At 43.6% G+C, this 25,873-nt stretch overlaps 1 long non-coding RNA gene across 1 annotated transcript; it reads right to left on the bottom strand.

Annotated features, from left to right (window-relative positions):
- Positions 1–20,051: 20,051 nt before the first annotated feature.
- LOC123148749 (uncharacterized) lies at positions 20,052–24,587 on the bottom strand. Its single transcript, XR_006474105.1, has 4 exons — positions 23,749–24,587; positions 23,453–23,516; positions 20,959–21,116; positions 20,052–20,272 (listed from the first exon to the last, which is right to left on the bottom strand). It is a non-coding gene; the product is annotated as an uncharacterized lncRNA (long non-coding RNA).
- Positions 24,588–25,873: the final 1,286 nt, after the last annotated feature.

The raw sequence follows: 25,873 nt of genomic DNA, 5'->3' as shown, positions 1-25,873 counted from the left end.
TGGAGATTGGATCTCCTAGGGGCTGGCGCACCCCCCCCCTTGGGATCCCTATATATAGTGGGGTAGGAGGGCCTCCCAAACATACCTTATGCCTTTGGTGCAGCCCCTCCCTCTCTCCCAAGTTCTCCTCCTCTTCTCCCATGGTGCTTGGCGAAGCCCTGCGTGATTGCCACGCTCCTCCACCACCACCACGCCGTTGTGCTGCTGTTGGATGGAGTCTTCCTCAACCTCTCCCTCTCTCCTTGTTGGATCAAGGCGTGGGAGACGTCACCGGGTTGTACGTGTGTTGAACGCGGAGGTGCCGTCCGTTCGGCACTTGATCATCGGTGATCTGAATCACGACGAGTACGACTCCATCAACCCCGTTCACTCGAACGCTTCCGCTTAGCGATCTACAAGGGTATGTAGATGCAAACTCTCCTCTCTTTCTACTCGTTGCTGGTCTCTCCATAGATAGATCTTGGTGATTCGTAGGAAAAATTTTGAATTTCTGCTACGTTGCCCAACAAAATCCACCTCCGAAGGAGAAGGTAGATCCGGTGAAAGCGAAGCGCACTCTGGCTGCCCTGAAAAAACCAGCAAAGTCTCCGCCGAAAGGCAACTATGACCGCATTATTGAAAAGTCATTTGTCGAAGCGGAGCGGTCGAGAAGTACTGTCAGTGATCAAAGGTTAAAAGAACGATGAGCTGGGAAAAAATTCCCCAGCTCGGCGAACAAGCGAACCAATCATGCCCCCCGCTCAAGGTGCCTACTAATGATCCGAGGATGGTGCCCAGTTATAGCAATCTTGGAGATTACCTGCCCGACAATGTACATTATGAGTTCTTGGAGGTGGAGGAACACAAATACGAGTACGGCAAGCCTCTCGTCAAAGATGAAAGATCTCTAACAATGATGATGCGAAGATTCCATGATTGGTACATGAAAACTTGTAGAGAGTCTGGGGGAGGAATACTTTGACGCTGAGAGTTAGAGAGAAGCATGACCTCGTTGGGATTGAACTGTTGAATGTTCCATTTGAGGAGTTCTTCCAGTTTTTCAGTCAAAAGGCCCTCGATAAAGCAACGGCCACTTGCTACTGTCTGTAAGTAGTACTACTTATGTCATTAAGTCTCTCTATATAGGTCAGCTCTTTCATTGCATGTATTTATAATTATCCTCACTATATTATGCAGATTGAAGATCGCCGAATTGAAGAAAAGACAAATCGGAGATATTGGGTTCATTAACACAAATCTCATAGATGCAACTGAGGTTAAATATCATGCCGAAGATACCGAGGCCAACTTGCTACGATCGTTGGTGATAAATGAAAACAAAGATATAATACTCTCTCCTTACAACTTCAAGTGAGTGTTACTGTCTTGTGCATATTTGGTTTCCCTTATTAGTCCAGGTTATAGTAATGTAATTGATGAGTTATGCATGCGTGCGCAGGTTCCACTATATTCTCCTAGAGATTAAGCTTGAGCAGGGACTAGTAACCATCTTAGACTTGAGACTAAAAGATCCCCAGGAGTATGCGGACATGACTCAAATGCTCGAGAAGTAAGTTAAATCGATCATTATCCACCATATCAGCAACTTTGTTCATTTCCTGATATATCAAGTAATTGTTTGCTTTGTCTGGCAGGGTTTGGAGAAAATTCACCAAAAAAGCTTCGGGACTGCCAAAGAAGCTGCAATTTAGACACCCGAAAGTAAGTACTATAGTAACATGTTCTGCGCATCTCCTAGTGATTCAAGCGCTAGTTTCATCAATACCATTTGGCATGCTTGCTTATCAGTTTGATTAACCTCTATTTCTTGTAAAGTGGTTGTGGCAGGAGGCGCGGAACCATCCGCCACACGACCTGTGAACGAGGGTACTCTGACGAACAATATGAAGTGCGTAAGCAATAATATTCACAATTTTATTTTATTACCATCATTTGTGTTGAGTTTCATTTATTCATATATATATATATATATATATATATATATATATATATATATATATATATATATATATATATATATATATATATGTATGTATTGACCCACTTGTTCAAATTAGATGTTTCGGATGCGCGATGAACTCCTAGCACCAGATCGTATGCGAGCAATTCAAGAGGAATTGGCGGCATTCTTCCTTGACCACGTGATCGCTGAAGACGGAGAATACTATGTGGACCCTGTGTTCATATATAATTAGGAGATTATATTGTAAGAGATAATTATTGTATATATGTAGCCGGTAGTGTCGGATAGATATACGAGAACTTGTTGTTCGACCAATCTCTCGGAGAAGGAGAGGTGGTCGATATCACGTCTCTCTGTATGCATATGTTCATGACGATCTTCTGTTTCCTTTATTTGCTTACTAGCTAGCGTGTCTAGTCCTCTCTATATATACGTATATATAGCGTCGTCCAAGCAAGGACATAAGAGAGGACACTTCTCTCTATTAATTAGCTAGCTAACACAATATATGAAACACCTAAATTAAACCCCCAAAACCCCCAACCCCCCCCCCCCCCTCCTTCAAAAAACAAAAAAACAAAAAACCCAACCCCTGAAATGCTAACGCGTGGATGCTTATTGGTCCCGGTTGGTGCCTCCAATCGGGACCAAAGGCCCTCCTGCCTGGGCTCGGTGCACCGGCCACCTAGAGACCCATCTGTCCCGATTCGTGTAAGAACCGGGACTAAAGGGTTAGGGCATTAGTAACGACCCTTTAGTCCCGGTTCACAAACCAGGACAAAAGGCCCTTATCAACCGGGACGAATGGGGGTTTTCTACCAGTGCTTACTCATGAACACGTAGCAAAGGATATCTTATTCTGGACGAGATCGGAGATACGAGTAGTCCTGGATACAAATATTGGAATCTCGTTCCAAGTAACAATCGGCAGACGACATGTCGACCTAGGCAGTACTATGCAGTATATATAACGGTGCAGCACGTACGCCTTGGACGTTCTAAAATCCAAACCCACCGCCGAGAAAACAAACGAGCAAACCAACATATCTCGCCGACCATGCTAGCCTCCGATCCGATCAGCGACCAACCATGGCCGGCATGAAGCTTCCGCCGCCGCCCACGCGCTCGACGATCACCACCACGGCGAGCGCCGGCTCCCACGAGCTCAAGGTGGAGGGCTACTCCGTGACCAAGCTGCTCGTCGACGGTGAGCACATCGAGTCCAGCAAGTTCAAGGCGGCCGGCCACGACTTTCAGATCTGCTACTACCCGAACAAGTGTTGTTGCAACATTGGGGCAACCCTAGCTACCTCTCCCTCTCACGGCTGGACGGAGGTAGAAGAAGACACAAGACACAAGAAATTCCGGGCCGGCGCACGAACGCCGCCGTGGGCGCATGCACGCCCTAATCTTTCCTCTCCTTTACAATGTCTACATGGCTGGCTCCAACTCAACCAACCAATACACCGGGGGTGGGTTTTATACCCAACACGCACACACACAGCCAGGCAACAACTTGCCCGGCTCTTATGCACACGACTTGCTCCACTACATGCACTCACGCACTAATAGCTGACTTGATCACCCATGATCCACATGACCCGGACCTGCCTCTCCGCAGATCCCTACAGCCACGCTACACACACCAACAAACTAGTTCGCTACAGCTGCACACACGACGCACACCAACGAACTAGCTAGCTACTGCACACACGCTACACACGGCCGGTCACCACAGACCTGGCACGTACGCGCACACTCGCCGGTTACCACGGACCTGAGCATGGCTTATTCCCATCATTCATGCCCTAAGCCATGATCCGCCGTCACCGCAGTTGGTGCAGCTTCCATCGTTGTCGTCGTCACGGCCGCGGACTCGACCTGGCGCACTGACGGCCTTGATTTCCTCGAGCTCGAACTCGACTCCGGGCACTGCCATTACAACGTACACGGGGGGTTTTATACCCAGAGACGCGCCGGGCACGCACCCACGTCCCAGCCCACGTCGAGCACCCGTCCCGCCCGCTCTGCCCGCGCCCCCTCCGACATGCACGCACACGTCTGGGCGCGGCGAGCCCGCGATGGACCAGCTCAACACGCACACCCCCGCTCGCCAACGGCCACCCTACACCACGGTCCCGCCGCGCCTGACACGCCCGGCGCGCGCCCATACACGCGCCTGACGCATCCGACACGAGCGCCGCGGCTCTGTGCCACGCGCCTCCACCGTTGTCGCGCCGAGCCACCGCGGCGCGCTCATCGTGTCGTCATCGTCGTTGAAGCCGCCACCACGCAGGTCCTCCACGGCCTCCTCACCGTGCCGCCGCAGCCACCATGCAGCGCCTCGGTGGCCTCCGCGGTCGCCGCACGTACGACGTTATCGCCCGCCGCCTCCGCCACGCGCCATGACAACTACAGCACCGCCCTCCTCCAGAGGCCGACACATGGCCCAGAGCTCCATCGTGCAGCCGCTGGCGAGTGCTGCCACGCCTCCGGCATGGCACGCACGCCCAAGACACAAAGCTCTGATACCAAATGTTGTTGCAACATTGGGGCAACCCTAGCTACCTCTCCCTCTCACGGCTGGACGGAGGTAGAAGAAGACACAAGACACAAGAAATTCCGGGCCGGCGCACGAACGCCGCCGTGGGCGCACGCACGCCCTAATCTTTCCTCTCCTTTACAATGTCTACATGGCTGGCTCCAACTCAACCAACCAATACACCGAGGGTGGGTTTTATACCCAACACGCACACACACAGCCAGGCAACAACCTGCCCGGCTCTTATGCACACGACTTGCTCCACTACATGCACTCACGCACTAATAGCTGACTTGATCACCCATGATCCACATGACCCAGACCTGCCTCTCCGCAGATCCCTACAGCCACGCTACACACACCAACAAACTAGTTTGCTACAGCCGCACACACGACGCACACCAACGAACTAGCTAGCTACTGCCAGCCATGCTACTGCACACACGCTACACATGGCCGGTCGCCACAGACCTGGCACGTACGCGCACACTCGTCGGTTACCACGGACCTGAGCATGGCTTATTCCCATCAACAAGTACCCGAAGAAGGACTGCAACGCCGGGAGAATTTCAGCCCCTCCCGGAGCGCAGATGCTCCACGCCGGGAGCAATGCCACCATCTCATTCTTCCTCAAGTTGGCCGGCGGCAGCAAGGGCAAGGACGTCCGCGCCGAGTTCCGGTTCAGCCTGGTCCCTCGCCACGGCGGCGAGCCTGCAGCACCGGGGGCGCCGGCGAAGGTCCGGTTTGCTGGTGAGCGCCACGTGGTGACGTTCCCGCGCAAGCACAATGGCGTTGAGTACTGGGGCCTGAAGATCTCGAAGAAGGAGCTCGAGAAGTCGTCGGAGTACCTCTGGGACGACTCCTTCGTCGTGCGGTGCGAGATCTCCGTCGTCGAGAAGCAGATCATGAGAAGCCATGACTTCACGGTTTGCCGCTGCAAGGATGACTTGTGCAAACGCCGTCATATGACGGGCGCCTCACTGGTCAAGGATGTAATCGTCAACTACTTTCTTAGGTGTATCGGTATATAAAATTCCTAAAACCTAAAAAGTGCTCGGGGGCTCGTTTGTCTTACAGAGCACACGCGCTCAATCAACGTCGGATCTGATCACGCTGGAGGGTGAAAACTGCCGAACGGATATACAGCGGTGGAGGGCCCCACATCTCTCTCTCTCTCTCTCTCTCTCTCTCTCTCATTGACCCACACGTAGTCTGGGATCAGAGGGCGGAGTGAGCGGTGCTGTGTAGTTTCACCATCACCCAAATCCGTCGCCACCGCGGCGGAACCGCCGGAGTTTGGGAGGCGCGAGAGTGGACCCCACATGCATGGCTGCAGAGCCTCTGTTCCTCATCTCTCTCCTTCGAAGCAGGGCGGAGGAGGGTGACGGTCGCCAACGACGATGAGTTTATTCCGGCAAGCTGGAAGGGGGTTCTCCGATCAAAATCAGTGGTGAGCATCGTCTACCTCGTCTTTTCATGCGCTTCTTTACTGGACGCCCCGGGGGAGGTTCTGTGATAGGGTAGTGTCGATTTCACAAGGGAGGGGGCATCGGGGGGTCGAATTTTGTTATGTGATACACCACGCGCGCCGGCGGACGGATTTTTGGTTGCAAGGGACGAGCATTTTCTGACATTTTTGGGGTAATGGGATGTGGCTCTGCGGGGTTCGAAATAGGAGTGGCGAGTTGATGTCTTCAGTTCACCATGATTGATTTGTCTGCCATTGTGCATCTGCATATCTGCAGCGGATGTACAAGTACAACACCTCCAGGCTGAGCTGGATTGCCATGGAGCGACCAACGTCATCCGCCGCACCAGCGCTCTCTCCACGAGCGACCCACGGACACCGGCGAATGCTCCCGTCCAGCTCCTGGCTCAGCTTCTTCATCCTCGCTTCCAACTAGTGCAGCCGACATGGTGTCAGCGTTCGTACTTCTAGGTGTACAACACAACTCCGCCTCGGTCCTACTAGTCCGCGAACCTCGTAGTGCAGCAGCTCCTCGACCGCGTGCACCCTCTGCATGCGCCGCCGAGAAACCTGCAAGCTCCAGCCTACCTACTTCTCCTCATGGTAGGCGCGCACCAACTGCTCGATGAAATGCCCAGCTAAATTAAAGTTGGAAGGAAGAAGAGGATTGCCACATCGAAATAGGAGTGGCGAGTTGATGTCTTGGAGTTATAGTCATGTAGGTGCCTCACTTTTTATCCGCTGATACTTCTGATTTTTGTTGTCTTAGAATAATTTTTACTGAAACCATGTTTTGCCTAATTGACTACAACAATTGTATTACTGAAAACAGAGGCAGGCTAGGCGTATTTGTTGATTGTTCTCGAAGCAACGGCAGCAACAATTGTTTACTTGCAACTTTTGTATTACATACTGAAATGTTTTTGGAATAATGAAAAATATAAATGAATGCAGACCCACTGGTCGTTCCGACTGAAAGATGGTGCACATCAGCCTCCAGAAGCAGGGGAGGTGCTAGAATTCGACATGGAGGGGAGGTGCTAAAACAGTATGCATGCATGATACATGTGGTCATGTTCTTCGTCCACTAAAGCCTAGTACCGTACTGTCAAGTTGCATAATCATTCCAGGGCTGAGTTGCTGGATGGAGAAATGAAACTTGTATAGTTATCTTATATGATGTCTAATTTTTTCAAACAAATAAAATAGACTGAAAGATCTAAATTGTTGACATGTACTGCTATGACCATTAGATGGTTTGCTGGTCCTTCTCTACTTGTTATGTAGATATACTTGTATTTTTCTGCACAGACTTCTCAAGGCTTGTCTTTTTTGTACTACACATAACTGATTGCTTTAGTGTTTTTGCAAAGGCTCAATCATGAGTTACCTGACATGTACATATCTCATCTAAAACTTTTTTTCTACTGTTTTTCGCTAGTTAGTTGCCTGAGATGGTTCCAAAACTTGCTAGTAGAGATATGTACACATAAATACTTTTCCTTGAAGAATCAAGATCGTGCATATCACCTTATGTGGGGAGGGTGTGGTGTTCCTTTTTCAGCATAGATTCATATACCTTTCTTTTAGTCTAGGTTTCACATATGCCCTTTTCTGCTAGCTTTGTTCCATATGGTTTTGTTCAGTTTAACTTGTTTTTCCTACTTGATTTTACTTAGTTGCCTGAGACGGCTCAAAACTAGAAGCGGGAGATGGCACAGTGACACCACCTTCATTCGTCTCCATGAGGTAAATCCCTTCTCTTCTCCATGAGGTTTGAACTACATTTTTGGGCACGACAAACCATTGCTTTGCCTCGAAGTCGGCGTTACCTTGGCGATGTTTAAGAGGGTTGCAGGGTGGATAGTTACCAGGTAGAGGCTACTAGTTGCCAGATATGCGGGCATGGGTTGCCAAATCTGCGGCTTTTTGAGCTTGGCATTAGTGTAGTTCCCCCCTTTTTAACAAAACTTGCATAATAATTGATTAGTACTTGCTTGTTTTTGCTTTTCAAGTTGCCTAATGTTTGTTACTTAGTTGCCCGACTTGGTTCATAATTTGCATTTATTGGTTTTGTTACTTGCGTGGCTTTGAGTTTTACCAAAATTTGGCCAATACTCTATCGATAGTTGCCTCAGTTAACACATGAACTTTGCTCGTGTGTTATTTTTCCTTCACATTTTCGTCATATGGTTCAGGACTTGCTAGTTCCTTCTAGTTAGTGTTCTCTAATTTTCATACAAGCCAGCTGAATATGCATTTATGGTGATGTTTTTTTTCTGGTGGGAAAAATGGGTGGGACGAGCAAATGTGCAATTTGGGAAGAACAACCTGCCGCTGCTCCTGACCATAATTCATCTCCTTCCACTAAAGAGCAACAAATAGATGAGGAATACAGCAAGTTGCGGGTAAGCTCCCCCCCCTTTGTTTAAACATCCACATGGTTTTTTTCCGGCACCTCACACACATATATCGAAGTTCACAAACACAACACACATATGATCACTTGGACTAAAATCCAAGGGTTAGAACCATGCACTTGACACATAACAAGCAAGTTGAACACAAATGATGGGTCACATAAAAATGTTAGGCACAGACCTAGGGGGAGGGGGAGGGGGTTGCGTGTCAGGAAAATCACACGTGTAGAACAAGCAAGTCACATTCAAATGTCAAGCAAGTAACACACCCCATACTAGCAAGTCACATACTCAACACTAGCTAGAATTAAGCTCTTTTTATTTTCCCATTTTCAAAACACCCACATGGTTTGTTTGACATTTTCAGTAGGACTTGCTTGACATTTGAATGTGACTTGCTAGTGTTAAGTATGCGACTTGCCTGTTGTGTTTTAGGCAAACTCTATGACTTTTGCATGTTTCTGAATGTGTGATTTACCTGACACATACGATCCTGCTCCGAAGCTTAGTTCCATACCATCTAGGGGTATCAAGTGTTTCTTGATTACCCTTTTTGCATTTGGACTTGCCTAAAAAAACATCAGTACTTGCCTACAACATTTGCTAGAGATGCTGGCGCCACTGGCCCAGGGATTCACTCTCGAGAGCTTGTGCTTTTTTTCCGCGCAAAAACTTGCCCAACACATGAAAGATAGTTGCTAGAGATGCTGGCGCGAGTTTCCCATCCACTCCCGAGGGTTGGTGAAGTCTCGCAACTCACACAATTAGCTAAAACAATCATGCATAAACTTGTTGCCAGTGAAGCCACACACAGAAGGCAGTCAACCAACAGTAACTGAATAATCAAGTTCGACACCAGATATAGGATAGATATTCATACTCAATCAGGCAACACCACACACATTTGTCAGGCAACTCACACCATTAGCACAAGCAAGCCACACAACCTTTTTTCATATCAACATGCATGGTACAACCCACAAAAATTATCCTATATCAAGTCAAAACTGAAAAGGATGTCAAGTCAAAAGCTCAAGGTTTTTATGCACACTTAGAAGCTTCGCTAGCCACTCCCCGATAAAGCTTTGCACAACCACAAAATATATCAAATTTGTTTAATCTTGCTTTTCTTGCCAATAGTTCTTTTTGCTAAAACTTATATGCATTTTGTCTACATCTCGGCAGTACTTTGACTAAAAACTTTGTATGGCATTTTTCGTGAAACTTACACAAGAAGCTTTCACATGCAAATAGGCTTTACCAGGTAAAATCTTGCTCCCCAGCCACCACCATGTCGTTTCAATACACCACCATGTTGCCTACATCTCAGCGTTTTGCATGTTACTTGGTTAACACAAGTGCGGGTCTACATAGGGATTCAGATTGCACTTGCCTTGATGATTGTTCCCACTTTTTTTGCCTTCGTAAACATGACCTCGTTTTGTTGATTGTCATGAAGTTGTTCGAAAATAGAATAGTTTGTTGCACACATCCACCCAGGGAGTTGTATGTTACACATCCACCCAGGTAGGAAAAGAATCGGGATGCTTTTTTTGTGCAGAGGACTCGCTTGTTCGTTGTACTAATGTTGCCTAAAGCAAACAGTAGCAGTTGCTTTCTTTCCTTTCTATTTTTCCCACGTCATAAAATGTCACAACTTGCTTACACAGTGGCAGTAAGTTTCCTAAAGGATTCCAACCAAGTTGTTTTAGATCCATATACAAGGTTCCTTAGTTCTTATTTCTCCCCACGTCACACAACTGACATAACTTGCTTACATAGCGGCAGTAAGTTGCCTAAAAGATACACTTCAAGTTGCTCTTTGTCATCTATATACAAGTTGTTTTTCCAGAACTTTATCTTTTTAATTTCTTCATCTGAACCACAAAAATTGACACAACGTCCTGTTTACAAAGTTGCAATATGTTGGCTCAAAGATACCCATCAACATGAGTAGTCAGCCATATAACACATTCGTTTTAAAAATGACCAAATTTGCTTATACCATGCAGTAACTCGCCTAATAGACACCCGACAAGTTGCTTCCGCATCCCATATATAAGTTCCTTTTAGTTAAACCATATCCTTTTGCTTTTTTGACACATTACTAACCACAAAATCCATATATCTACTAGTGATTTATCATTTGTTGTACTTTTTCTTTCTCTTGCATGAGAGTACACAAAAACATCCAAAAAGGACACACCATACATATATCTATGAAGTTATGTGTTTTCATTTTCGTTTTGTATTTTTTGCAGGACCCATAAAAAATAAACCTTTTCAAGCTATCAAAGTAATGCCCAAGGAAACCTCTACTAGCTACCATTAGCTACTCTCTGGGTAATTTCTCACCCCTACTCTAAGACTTGGCTGTTTTACTATCTAGATAATCTAGTGCTTTTCAAAACAAATTCACTAAAACTTGCGTAAGGGAACTTTAGTGCTTGACTATAGTTAGTTCCAACAGTGACAACAAACAACAAAAAGTTTGCTTAATGGATAGCACTGTTTTTTTTGTTTAAACAAACCAACTACTTTTGCCTACAATTTTCTTTTTTTAGAGCCTGACATGTCAGCACATGACAAAGAATTTAACCAATTTTTTGATTTTTAAATCATAGCACTGATTTTTGCTTGAACAACCCAATTACTTTCATCTACACTTTTCTTTTTTTAGAGCCCAGCAGGTCAGTACATGTCAACAAAATCTACATATGTTTTGCTTAATGGTATCAATACATTTGCTAGCAACCTCACTACTTGTCTATAGTTTTTGGGATGGGTACATTTGTTGCTCACTTCAACCCAATTTCTTGCTTAAAAGTATTCAAGTTTTTATTTCTGCACTACCTGACAACTCTTGCTCACAATCTTTCTATTTCTGCACATAATGTTTTCTAGCACCCATGAGCACACCGCGAGTTGCTCACTGAAACACTTTTTTTGCCTAAATAACCCCTATAAGTTGCTGCTTTTTAATTTCTAACACACTTGTTCCAAAACAAATCTAAGGAAAAACAAGAGTGGTCAGGTTAGTACATGACAATAAATCTATAAATTTTTGCTTAATAGTAGCAATGAATTTGCTTAAACGGCCTCACAACCATCCTAGAGTTTTTCTAGGGGACACATGACTTGATCACTTCAAGCCTTTTTTTTGCTTAAAAGGTCTCAATTAGTTACTCGCATCCTTTTTTTGCACATTAAGCCTCTAGCACCCTGGAGAACACATGAGTTGCTCGCTGGTAACACTATTTTTGCGTAAACAAAGCGTACAAGTTGTTGCTTTTCTATTCTAACACTTCTGGTTCAAAAGAAAATCTATGGAAAACAAGAGGGGTTTCTCTAGATGTACAACAAAACCAGTAGTTAGCAGAATTAGATTATTCCTGCCTACAAAAAGCACTATAGCTGCTCACCTTTCCTCCCTTTCCCTATGTTTTTATTGCAACAGAGCGCAGTACAAAACATTGCAGGAGATTACAACCATGACGAACAAAGGTGAGAAAAATCACACTTTTCTCTCTTGATCTCTTTTTTGGCTGTAGATTTGTAGATCAATTTCTTCAGTTTTCAACCTCTAATGGCGCAACCATTGCAGTCCTTCTGATGGGGTGGAAGAAGAAAGAAGAGGGAGAAGAAGAAGGGTGTGGGGACAGCTGGGGACCGAAGAAGAAAGGAGGGAGGGGCAATATTTTGGTGAAGCACGTGAAGGGAGGGAGAGAAGCTGGGTGGACGGAGGGACGTGGGAGACGGTCAACCCTTTCCTCTCCAAATATGGACTGAGGGGGACCAAAACATACCAAATATGGGAGGCTGCCAGGGGGCACTAGCGGGCACACGTTTGCCCGCTAGACGCGTCTTTGATTTGTCTGCCATTATGCATCTACAGATCTGCAGCGGATGTACAAGTACAAGACCTCCAGGCTGAGCTGGATTGCCATGGAGCGACCAACGTCATCCGCCGCACCAGCGCTCTCTCCACGAGCGACCCACGGACACCGACGAATGCTCCCGTCCAGCTCCTGGCTCAGCTTCTTCATCCTCGCTTCCAACTAGTGCAGCCCACACGGTGTCAGCGTACGTACTGCTAGGTGTACAACACAACTCCTCCTCGGTCCTAATAGTCCGCGAACCTCAAAGTGCAGCAGCTCCTCGACCGCGTGCACCCTCTGCATGCGCCGCCGAGAGACCTGCAAGCTCCAGCCTACCTACTTCTCCTCATGGTAGGCGCGCACCAACTGCTCGATGAAATGCCCATCTAAATTAAAGTTGGAAGGAAGAAGATGATTGCCACATCGAAATAGGAGTGGCGAGTTGATGTCTTGGAGTTGTAGTCATGTAGGTGCCTCACTTTTTATCCGCTGATACTTCTGATTTTTGTTGTCTTAGTATAATTTTTACTGAAACCATGTGTTTGCCTGATTGACTAAAACAATTGTATTACTGAAAACAGAGGCAGGCTAGGCGTATTTGTTGATTGTTCTCGAAGCAACGGCAGCAACAATTGTTTACTTGCAACTTTTGTATTACATACTGAAATGTTTTTGAAATAATGAGAAATATAAATGAATGCAGACCCACTAGCCGTTCCGACTGAAAGATGGTGCACATCAGCCTCCAGAAGCAGGGGAGGTGCTAGAATTCGACATGGAGGGGAGGTGCTAAAACAGTATGCATGCATGATGCATGTGGTCATGCTCTTCGTTCACTAAAGCCTAGTACCATACTGTCAAGTTGCATAATCATTCCAGGGCTGAGTTGCTGGATGGAGAAATGAAACTTGTATAGTTATCTTAAATGATGTCTAATTTTTTCAAACAAAGAAAATAGATTGAAAGATCTAAATTGTTGACATGTATTGCTATGACCATTAGATGGTTTGCTGGTCCTTCTCTACTTGTTATGTAGATATACTTGTATTTTTCTGCACAGACTTCTCAAGGCTTGTCTTTTTTGTACTACACATAGCTGATTGCTTTAGTGTTTTTGCAAAGGCTCAATCATGAGTTACCTGACATGTACATATGTCATCTAAAACTTTTGTTCTACTATTTATTCGCTAGTTAGTTGCCTGAGATGGTTCCAAAACTTGCTAGTAGAGATATGTACACAAAAATACTTTTCCTTGAAGAATCAAGATCGTGCATGTCACCTTATGTGGGGAGAGTGTGGTGTTCCTTTTTCAGCATAGATTCATATACCTTTCTTTTAGTCTAGGTTTCACATATGCCCTTTTCTGCTAGCTTTGTTCCATATGGTTTTGTTCAGTTTAACTTGTTTTTCCTACTTGATTTTACTTAGTTGCCTGAGACGGCTCAAAACTAGAAGCGGGAGATGGCACAGTGACACCACCTTCGTTCGTCTCCATGAGGTAAATCCCTTCTCTTCTCCATGAGGTTTGAACTACTTTTTTGGGCACGACAAACCATTGCTCTGCCTCGAAGTCGGCATTACCTTGGCGATGTTTAAGAGGGTTCCGGGGTGGATAGTTGCCAGGTAGGGGCTACTAGTTGCCAGATATGCGGGCATGGGTTGCCAAATCTGCGGCTTTTTGAGCTTGGCACTAGTGTGGTTCCCCCTTTTTAACAAAACTTGCATAATAATTGATTAGTAGTTGCTTGTTTTTGCTTTTCAAGTTGCCTAATGTTTGTTACTTAGTTGCCCGACTTGGTTTATAATTGGCATTTATTGGTTTTGTTACTTGCGTGGCTTTGAGTTTTACCAAAATTTGGCCAATACTCTATCGGTAGTTGCCTCAGTTAACACATGAACTTTACTCGTGTGTTATTTTTCCTTCACATTTCCGTCATATGGTTCAGGACTTGCTAGTTCCTTCTAGTTAGTGTTCTCGAATTTTCATACAAGCCAGCTGAATATGCATTTATGGTGATGTTTTTTTTTTCTTTTTTGGTGGGAAAAATGGCTGGGACGAGCAAAAACGCAATTTGGGAAGAACAACCTGTCGCTGCTCCTGACCATAATTCATCTGCTGACCATGATTCATCTCCTTCCATTAAAGAGCAACAAACAGATGAGGAATACAACAAGCTGCGGGTAAGCTCCCCCTTTGTTTAAACATCCACATGGTTTTTTTTCGGCACCTCACACACATATATCGAAGTTCACAAACACAACACACATATGATCACTTGGACTAAAATCCAGGGGTTAGAACCATGCACTTGACACATAACAAGCAAGTTGAACACAAATGATGGGTCACATACAAATGTTAGGCACAGACCTAGGGGGAGGGGGAGGGGGTTGCATGTCAGGAAAATCACACATGTAGAACAAGCAAGTCACATTCAAATGTCAAGCAAGTAACACACCCCATACTAGCAAGTCACATACTCAACACTAGCTGGAATTAAGCTCTTTTTATTTTCCCATTTTCAAAACACCCACATGGTTTGTTTGACATTTTTAGTAGGACTTGCTTGACATTTGAATGTGACTTGCTAGTGTTAAGTATGCGACTTGCCTATTGTGTTTTAGGCAAACTCTATGACTTCTGCATGTTTCTGAATGTGTGATTTACCTGACACATACCATCCTGCTCCGAAGCTTAGTTCCATACTATCTAGGGGTGTCAAGTGTTTCTTGATTAAGCTTTTTGCATTTGGACTTGTCTAGAAAAACATCAATACTTGCCTACAACATTTGCTAGAGATGATAGCGCCACTGGCCCAGGGATTCATTCCCGAGAGCTTGTGCTTTTTTTCCGCGCAAAAACTTGCCCAACACATGATAGATAGTTGCTAGAGATGCTGGCGCGAGTTGCCCATCCACTCCCGAGAGTTGGTGAAGTCTCGCAACTCACACAATTAGCTGAAACAATCATGCATAAACTTGTTGCCAGTGAAGCCACACACAGAAGGCAGTCAACCAACAGTAACTGAATAATCAAGTTCGACACCAGATATAGGATAGATATTCATACTCAATCAGGCAACACCACACACATTTGTCAGGCAACTCACACCATTAGCACAAGCAAGCCACACAACCTTTTTTCATATCAACATGCATGGTACAACCCACAAAAAATATCCTATATCAAGTCAAAACTGAAAAGGATGTCAAGTCAAAAGCTCAAGGTTTTTATGCACACTTAGAAGCTTCGCCAGCCACTCCCCGATAAAGCTTTGCACAACCACAAAATATATCAAATTTGTTTAATCTTGCCTTTCTTGCCAACAGTTCTTTTTTCCTGAAACTTATATGCATTTTGTCTACATCTCGGCAGTACTTTGACTAAAAACTTTGTATGGCATTTTTCGTGAAACTTACACAAGAAGCTTTCACATGCAAATAGGCTTTACCAGGTAAAATCTTGCTCCCCAGCCACCACCATGTCATTTCAATACACCACCATGTTCCCTACATCTCAGCGTTTTGCATGTTACTTGGTTAACACATGTGCGGGTCTACATAGGGATTCAGATTGCACTTGCCTTGATGATTGTTCCCACTTTTTTTGCCTTCATAAACATGACCTCGTTTTGTTGATTGTCATGAAGTTGTTCGAAAATAGAATAGTTTGTTGCACACATCCACCCAGGGAGTTACACATTCACCCAGGTAGGAAAAGATTCGGGATGCTTTTTTTGTGCAGAGGACTTGCTTGTTCGTTGTACTGATGTTGCCTAAAGCAAACAGTAGCAGTTGCTTTCTTTCTTTTCTATTTTTCCCACGTCATAAAATGTCACAACTTGCTTAGACAGTGGCAGTAAGTTTCCTAAAGGATTCCAACCAAGTTGTTTTAGATCCATATACAAGGTTCCTTAGTTCTTATTTCTCCCCACATCACACAACTGACATAACTTGCTTACATAGCGGCAGTAAGTTGCCTAAAAGATACCCTTCAAGTTGCTCTTTGTCATCTATATACAAGTTGTTTTTCTAGAACTTTATCTTTTTAATTTCTTCGTCTGAACCACAAAAATTGACACAACGTCCTGTTTACAAAGTTGCAAGATGTTGGCTCAAAGATACCCATCAACATGAGTAGTCAGCCATATAACACATTCGTTTTAAAAATGACCAAATTAGCTTATACCATGCAGTAACTTGCCTAATAGACACCCGACAAGTTGCTTCCGCGTCCCATATATAAGTTCCTTTTAGTTAAACCATATCCTTTTGCTTTTTTGACACATTACTAACCACAAAATCCATATATCTACTAGTGATTTCTCATTTTTTGTACTTTTTCTTTCTCTTGCATGAGAGTACACAAAAACATCCAAAAAGGACACACCATACATATATCTATGAAGTTATGTGTTTTCATTTTCGTTTTGTATTTTTTGCAGGATCCATAAAAAATAAACATTTTCAAGCTATCAAAGTAATGCCCAAGGAAACCTCTACTAGCTACCATTAGCTACTCTCTGGGTAATTTCTCACCCCCTACTCTAAGACTTAGCTGTTTTACTATCTAGATAATCTAGTGCTTTTCAAAACAAATTCATTAAAACTTGCGTAAGGGAACTTTAGTGCTTGACTATAGTTAGTTCCAACAGTGACAACAAACAACAAAAAGTTTGCTTAATGGATAGCACTATTTTTTTGTTTAAACAAACCAACTACTTTTGCCTACAATTTTCTTTTTTTAGAGCCTGACATGTCAGCACATGACAAAGAATTTAACCAATTTTTTATTTTTAAATCATAGCACTGATTTTTGTTTGAACAACCCAATTACTTTCATCTACACTTTTCTTTTTTTAGAGCCCAGCAGGTGAGTACATGTCAACAAAATCTACACATGTTTTGCTTAATGGTATCAATAGATTTGCTAACAACCTCACTACTTGTCTATAGTTTTAGGGGGGTACATTTGTTGCTCACTTCAACCCAATTTCTTGCTTAAAAGTATTCAAGTTTTTATTTCTGCACTACCTGACAACTCTTGCTCACAATCTTTCTATTTCTGCACATAATGTTTTCTAGCACCCATGAGCACACCGCGAGTTGCTCATTGAAACACTTTTTTTTTGCCTAAATAACCCCTATAAGTTGCTGCTTTTTAATTTCTAACACACTTGTTCCAAAACAAATCTAAGGAAAAACAAGAGTGGTCAGGTTAGTACATGACAATAAATCTATAAATTTTTGCTTAATAGTAGCAATGAATTTGCTTAAACGGCCTCACAACCATCCTAGAATTTTTCTAGGGGACACATGATTTGATCACTTCAAGCCTCTTTTTTTTGCTTAAAAGGTCTCAATAGTTACTCGCATCTTTTTTTTTGCACATTAAGCCTCTAGCACCCTGGAGAACACATGAGTTGCTCGCTAGTAACACTGTTTTTGTGTAAACAAAGCGTACAAGTTGTTGCTTTTCTATTCTAACACTTCTGGTTCAAAATAAAATCTATGGAAAACAAGAGGGGTTTCTCTAGATGTACAACAAAACCAGTAGTTAGTAGAATTAGATTATTCCTGCCTACAAAAAGCACTATAGCTGCTCACCTTTCCTCCCTTTCCCTATGTTTTTATTGCAACAGAGCACAGTACAAAACATTGTAGGAGATTACAACCATGACGAACAAAGGTGAGAAAAAAATCACACTTTTCTCTCTTGATCTCTTTTTTGGCTGTAGATTTGTAGATCAATTTCTTCAGTTTTCAACCTCTAATGGCGCAACCATTGCAGTCCTTCTGATGGGGTGGAAGAAGAAAGAAGAGGGAGAAGAAGAAGGGTGTGGGGACAGCTGGGGACCGAAGAAGAAAGGAGGGAGGGGCAATATTTTGGTGAAGCACATGAAGGGAGGGAGAGAAGCTGGGTGGACGGAGGGACGTGGGAGACGGTCAACCCTTTCCTCTCCAAATCTGGACTGAGGGGGACCAAAACATACCAAATATGGGAGGCTACCAGGGGGCACTAGCGGGCACACGTTTGCCCGCTAGACGCGTCCTATAAAATTACGTCTTATGGGGGGCTCATACATATTATTCAAACCATAGTTTCGATTTTAAAATTGTAATGATTTTTGTGTCACTATATAATTGAGGTGCATTAGCTTGAACTGTAGTGTCGTGAATTCTTTACATACTGAATGTTTTACAAAACTGCTCTTTATTTATTGATACGTACGCCATATTCTTTTCTGGTAAACTACAATGTTATAGATTTGTACAATGATTCTCTAGTTTTACGTACTTGTATGACCTCAATTGGGTGTAGGGATTGGACAACTACTGAGGGGTTGGTTTTCGGATCTAGCCAATACCCGCTTCTGCGCGGCTTCAAGGGGGTGCACCCGGCCACACAACTGGCCAACCGGGCCTCACCTACTTCTTACTCTCCCAGGCAAACGCCACGTAAAACCCAAGCGAGACCGGCGTTCGGGGGGCCCTTATAAGCTAAAGTCTAGTCAATACTGCTTATTTTTCTGATTTAAACGAAAGCACATTAGTATTTTGTTCATACTCCCTCTATTTCTTTTTACTTTGCATATAAGCTTTTTCTTAAGCCAAACTGTGTAAAGTTGGACCAAGATTATATTCGAAAAAATATCAACATTCAAAGTATCAATTAGTATCATTAGAAACACCATGGAATTAGTTTTCATATTGTATATCTTTAGTATTGTAGATGTTGGTATTTTTAATATGGTCAAACTTTAAGAAGATTGACTTAAGAAAAATCTTATGTGGAGCAAAAAGAAACGAATCAGATACCATGTAAAGCCAGTCTGAAGGTGCCTTTCTTGCTTTTGCAACATCATGTGCCCTACCTCGCCTCTCGCGGGAAGGCTCCCGAACTGACCTCTCTCTCACACACACACTCGTTCCCATCCCAAAACCCTACTCCTATGAACCGAGGCGATAGTTGTTGCCGCTCCTTCACTCAACCGTCACGCCTCATCAGCGCGGTGTTGATCCTCACCCCTACCCCTCATTGGTCAACCCCACACGTGTTCGAATGTTCTCCATCTATGACGGCCATGGCAGAACGTGCATATTCAGGAGGCCGACATCTTGAGTGAGGGAGAAGGGGAGTCCTTCAACACCAACCATAGTGTAAACACAAGCTGGTGGCTTATAGTGTTATCCCAAAGAACCATGCGGCCTGGGCTTCTATCCAAAATTTTGGCCCATTCTACAAGCCAAGATTAAGGATTTCTTCTCCGATTTCCACTCGCTTACACTACACCACAACACTACATCTCGACAGACACGTTGGTCGGGAATACAAGTTTCTCCAACAGACAGTCGTACGGTAAAGACTATTGCCGACCGACAATGTCTGTTGGGGAAAGTCCAGACAGGAAAACCTTTTCCTGACCGACATAGCTTTCCCGACCAACTGCTTGACGGCCATGGAATATCTTTCCCGACCAACAGTCTGTTGGGCCTGCCATGGGCCTTTCCCGACCAACAGTCTGTTGGGGCAACCATGGGCCTTTCCCGACCAACATTCTGTTGGGCCTGGTGTTAGCCTTTCCCAACCGACTGTGAGATAGGGTTTATTTTGCCGACCAACAATCAGATAGGGCTTTTCTTGCCGACCAATAGTTCATCAACATTTTTTTAACCAACCACAACTTTATTTAAAGTATGCTATTGTTTGTTACATACATATAGTTCATGTGTTCTAAGTATAATCACAAAGACACCATACATCAGGCTCACATCAGGTGCACCAAACATTTTTTTATTCCATTAACCATTTGTCACATACATACACTTCAGTCTGTTCTAAACACAACCACCGAGACACCATACATCAGGTTCACAAAAGGACAGGTAAAAGATGCAAGGATGAGACATCAGTTGTACAAAATGAAATCTAAAACATCTAGTTGACGTAGATTGTTGGCTTCATGGTTCCGTGTGAGTGTCATCCTTTTGTTTCCTTCCTACAAAATTTAAACAATTCTCAATTATAATACACTATTAGAAACTAGACTACAGTAGCAAAATTCCAACATAAGGATCAGCACATTCTCAAAAATACAAATAGTAATAAATACAGAGAATTCAATAGCCATGTGTTAACACTAACATTGATCCTCGGCTGAGATCACCCCAGCCGGCTCAACATCTCCATAAGGAGTTCTTAGGTCAGCAAAGGCGTTTGTTTCTTCTGATTAAAAATAAGATAAATTACTCTATTGGCATATCAAAAAAAACTGCAGCACGCATGATCTTGAGGTAGTAGACGCGTTTGAAGCATCTATTTGTGTTTATACAATTATTAATTATGTATTATATAAATCATTCATTTTTCTGCATTTGTAGTATTGTTAACATCTCATTGAGGTCATTTTCACTTTTTGGCATCTGACAACTAATGAGCAATGCTTATCTAGCTATTTAATTTGATTTTCAAGGGCTACAATTGTACAGACTTACTATACAAATTTGTAGATCTTACTAAGACAACTCAAGTAACTAGGCTTAACGATGATGTACTTTCCATAGCAGATGTGTGCAAAGCAGAATTTTTTGTATTATTCTTCCTGAAAGGATATTGACTAGCTGGTGAATACATCCCTTATTTTGACTTTAAATTTCACAAAATAAATAGGATGGATCAAGTTACCTTCACATGCCAGCTCAGGAAAGATGTTTTTCCATCTAGCTACGCTCAAGATAAACGCGCCTGGTCCAATGTGGTAGCTATATATTGCAGTGATGAGATTCCTTGCCCCAAGATTGATTGATGCCCTCACCCAGATATAAGAAATCTTGCTCCACTACCTGCAACGGAAAAAGGGTTTCTTCAGATCCTCACAAACCGAGGTATACATTCATCAAGATCTAGAATTCTTTTAGTTTCTCCTCGATATAATTATTTTAATATTTACATCACCAATAAAACAATACTATATGAAAAGTTTTTATTTTGTATAAAACAAATATGAATTCAAACATCTGCTAATAGTATATGTCGTTGGAAATAAAGATGGTCACACTACATTAATAACACAAGTCCAGGAAATGTTCCAATTCTAGCAGCAACTCCTTTGTTTCTTAAGGAAATCAACAACAAACATAACAATATCATTTCTAATCATAAATAAGTGTCCAGTCAGGTCAAGTAACATATATAGTACCCAAAACAGAAGATGTGAACAAAGGCTAACAAAACAGTGAAAGCGACGCAAACAAGTTTGGATATTGATATACTCAGCCAAATACAATTTAGTGCTGAAAAATTCACCCGTAATTGCTGAAGGGAAACTAAAAAAATGCGAATGTTACGTGCATAGCTTTGCACTGTTAAGGTGATGACACCAGCCCACTTACAAGCATGGCATCAACTATTACTTCACAAGGCAACTGAATTGCTGCACATACAGGAACTATTACTCTACAGGAAACTATCTCCCAATTTCTTGTTCTCCAGTTTGACAGTAATTTGGTTTAGTTAGTTCATCTTTCCAACAGTTTTCAGCTATTAGGAACACCATAACAGCTAAATGATGCCAATAGCATGTATGTCAACCATGCATTATGTTCCAATATAGTATACACACTAGCACAACATAATTTTTCCATTAGATTTGGACGGTTAAGGTCATAGCAGCAGCTTTGTGTACTGCCCACTTATACAAGCATGACAGCTTTATATGGATAGCTTTGCACTGTTTTTGAAAAATCATAGTAATCCAAAACCTCAGTTTTTGAATGCATGGGCAATGAATACTTCAGATTTTGAAAACCATAGTTTTCCTCAGTTTTGACAAAACCATCGATGAGTTTGGCAAGTGATGTTTTGACTAGCTGTGCCTTGCTCAACTATACTCATGGAGCTGATCTGCATGTAGAAACGGCGCGCAATCCATGCATCATGTCATGCACGTCAAATCCCCACCTAGCTACCTGGGGCAAAAAAAATATGCGTGTACGTGCGCCTATATGTGCTTAGAATCGATTGTGTAGCTAGCTTTAGATTGCTGCGTACAACTGGTCCAAACATGTGCGTCGTCTCTGTAGACAAACTAACAACCAAACCTGAAATGCCTAATAATCAGGAGCACTCTGTTGAAAAGAGATAGATAGAGGAATCGGAGGTGGCAATTGCATTTGATCATATTTGGACGTAGACGAGGCAACAAATTCTCTCAGTCTGGTTTAGAAAAAAGAGGTCCCGACCACTTTTTTAGATACCGTAAAAAAACCACAGTATGACAGATACCTTGATATCTGAAACTATAGTATTTATTTTATACAAACACCTCAAAGTATTTAATAGCAAAGGTTTTTCAGAAACCACAGTATTTTCAGAGAACTGCAAAAATACTTTGCATCCAAATGCACCCTTAAGGTCATGAGAACAGCCCAGTTATTCAAGCATGACATTAATTAGCTATTTCTTCACAAGTCAACTGAATAGTTGCATATAAAAGAACTATTACTCTACAAGAAATTAGTAACTCCCAACTTCTTGCTCTTTCATTCAAGAGTACTATGGTTCAGTTAATCTATACAACAACTTTAAGTTATTAGGAATACCAAAATAACTCAAAATTTTCAGTAGCATTCATGTCAACCATATACACAGTAGCGGTGGCCCACTTCTATTTTGTCTCAGTGGGATCTAAAATGGATTGCTGCAAAAAGAGGTTTGTCTATTTAATCTTTGTAACCAGTAAATCTTCTTGTAAATATAAAATTCTAAAAAGTAAGTGATGAAAATTATTTCACCAATTGCGATTGCTTGCAAGAATGGTTCAGTTGGAGAACCAAGATATTAACAGTAGGCGAACCATCATGGAAGAATGACGACATAAAAGTCGAATGCAACATATCCCTATTTTTGTTCTATAAGATAACATGGCCATATGAAAAATATGAACTCTCTTTTTCGCCATATGAAAAAAGAACAAGATAAAGGTCCAATATCAACTAAGCCTGTAGTTTCCTGCTCTCTGATTTGAGAGTAGCATGTTTCACTTCATCACCGAGAAACCAACCCCCATGGGAATAGATTATCTTTTCCAATAAAAGGATCCCCCAATTGACCCCCCCCCCCCCCCCAATTTCATTAAGAGATCAGAGTCCCTTTTGTTCAGATAAGTGACCGAAATTACCTTAGTGACCGGATGACGAAGATGCCCCTTTTGTTCAGACGCCCCATAGAAGAATTCTTGTGATCTTTCAAAGTTGAAACCAAGTATTACTTCTTGCAACTAAATAGAACATAATGTTACAGTATGATATTTTCACAAGGAAACATTTACGAAGTGCTACATGTATTCCGTTTGTACCAAAGAATTAATAGAAAACTGGAGATGTATTTACTAGACAAGCACATAGTCATATATGCCAATCAGAATTAAACAGTGAGGGCATCCAACATTGCTTGCTATCACACATGCATACTTACAGAGGTTCTTCAGAGAGTAAATAGTAGAAGCACCAAGTCGATGTGATGCATGCATATGACTTATGGACATCTTCCGGTGGCCTTTTTGCCCAAACATACTAAAGATTCATTTCCCCTGCAAAAAATAATTTTCAAACTCAACCTGCTAACAACCCTAGAATGCAAACAATGATAGTGATAGAATGTTAGGGTTTGAATTCTACTGCTTCAAGGACTTCTTCTTCCATGAACAAAAGCAGCACAAATTTGTTTTGAAAAGAGATTAAACTTACAACCAAGTAAAAAAAGCTGGTCCACCGGTGGGAGTTGGAATCTACACACACACACACACACAGAACTTACGATGTTGTTTCTGCCATGTATGGCTAGCTCCTGTTATCCTAAAGTGGGGAGAGACTGGGGCACCTACCACCAAGCTCCTAATCACCCGAAGCAGAGGAAGCAGGGGATGGGTGCCTTGGACCTGACCACTGGGAGTGAAGGGACGTTGTCCCACATAGATCTAGCTGGTCTGGGTTGGGGCGGTGGAGCCATGAGAGAGAGGTGAGAGGTGGCATCACCGGGCGCTTGCGTAAGAACAAAAAGCACCGCCGTTGGCACCTGTGTGATGGCAGCGCCGACACAAGCCCACCTAGGCGTGGGAAAATGGCGGCCATGTGGGGATAACGATGGAGGGGTGGGAGGAAGAGGGGAATAGAGTGGTGGCAGCCTCGCTGGACACGTAGCGCCGCGGCCGGCCGGAGAGGGCACCTAGGGCGGCGGTGTGTGTTGTGGATCTGGAGAAAGGGGATAAGGTTTGGAGCGTGAGGTTCGGGGTGAAGGAAAAGAAAAATGGGGGAGGCTTCGCGGGCTGAGCCAAATGTTGGCACTAGAAATTCTGTACACGCGCGCGCATATTTGGGCCGGCCCATTTTAGCTACCCTCAGTTGGTCGGGAATTGTTTGTCGACCGACCATTAGTTGCGTATAAGGTTATTGCCGACCGACAGTTCGTTGCTATATATTTTAGCATTTCCCACCGACAATCGGTCGTTATATACAGGTTTTCCCGACCGATGATCCGTTATAAGTTTTCCCGACCGATAGTCGGCCAGCAATACTGACTTTTGCCAACACACATCGGTAGGGAATTCTGGTGCGTGGTGTAGTGTTAACTGTGACATCTCTTGCATGAACCGGGCCCTAATCATTCTGCTTCCTAAAAGTAACGAGGCGCGATCCTCGGCCGACTTCCGACCCATCTCCCTGGAGAACTGCCCAATAAAAGGTATTGCAAAACTCCTGACCAACCGTCTAAAACCTCTAATCCCTCTCCTGGTCCACGCCGATCAAACAGGGTTTATCTCTGGACGAAATATCTCCGAAAACTTCCTCTATGCTGCCGATATTCTCCACTGTTGTTCCAAGCGCAAAGCTCCCACTCTTGTGATCAAACTCGATTTCCGTAAGGCCTTCGACTCTGTTTGCTGGACGTCGCTCCTGCACACGTTAAAGACTAGAGGTTTCCCCGATCGTTGGTGTGGCTGGATTGATGCCCTCCTTGCCACCGGCTCCACTGCCGTTATGCTTAATGGAGTTCCTGGTAGATGGATTCAGTGTAAAAATGGTCTTTGCCAAGGTGATCCGCTCTCCCCCTATCTCTATCATCATTGCAGACATCCTGCAGCAATTAATCATTAAAGCTAACAACGATGGCCTCCTATTTCACCCCCTATGCCCGCATCTACCTTGCCCCGTCTTACAATATGCAGACGATACCCTCATCATTGTCAAGGCCTCTCCAGATGCCACAAAACACCTCAAGGCTATCCTTGATGATTTTGCTGGGGCCACTGGACTCCAAATCAACTTCTCAAAGACGACCTTCATTCCAGTAAACGTTACCCCTGGTGAGGCAGCAACCCTTGCTGCGGACCTAGCCACCGACATCGCCTCCTTCCCACAAACTTACCTTGGTCTTCCTCTCTCCCCGCATAAGTTACCCCCGTCGGCTTTCCAGCCAGTAATAGATCGTTGTGACACTTACCTCACCAGTTGGTGTGCTCTGCTTCTCTCTCGCGGTGGCAAACTTGTTCTTCTTTCTGCCGTACTTGACAATTTACCCACGTACTTTATGCTCTGTTTCT

Source organism: Triticum aestivum, chromosome 7A (assembly GCF_018294505.1).
Source record: "Triticum aestivum cultivar Chinese Spring chromosome 7A, IWGSC CS RefSeq v2.1, whole genome shotgun sequence".
In the NCBI taxonomy this organism is placed as follows: domain Eukaryota; kingdom Viridiplantae; phylum Streptophyta; class Magnoliopsida; order Poales; family Poaceae; genus Triticum; species Triticum aestivum.
The sequence above is the reverse complement of the archived record's forward strand: the minus strand, read 5'-3'. Positions and strand labels throughout refer to the sequence as shown.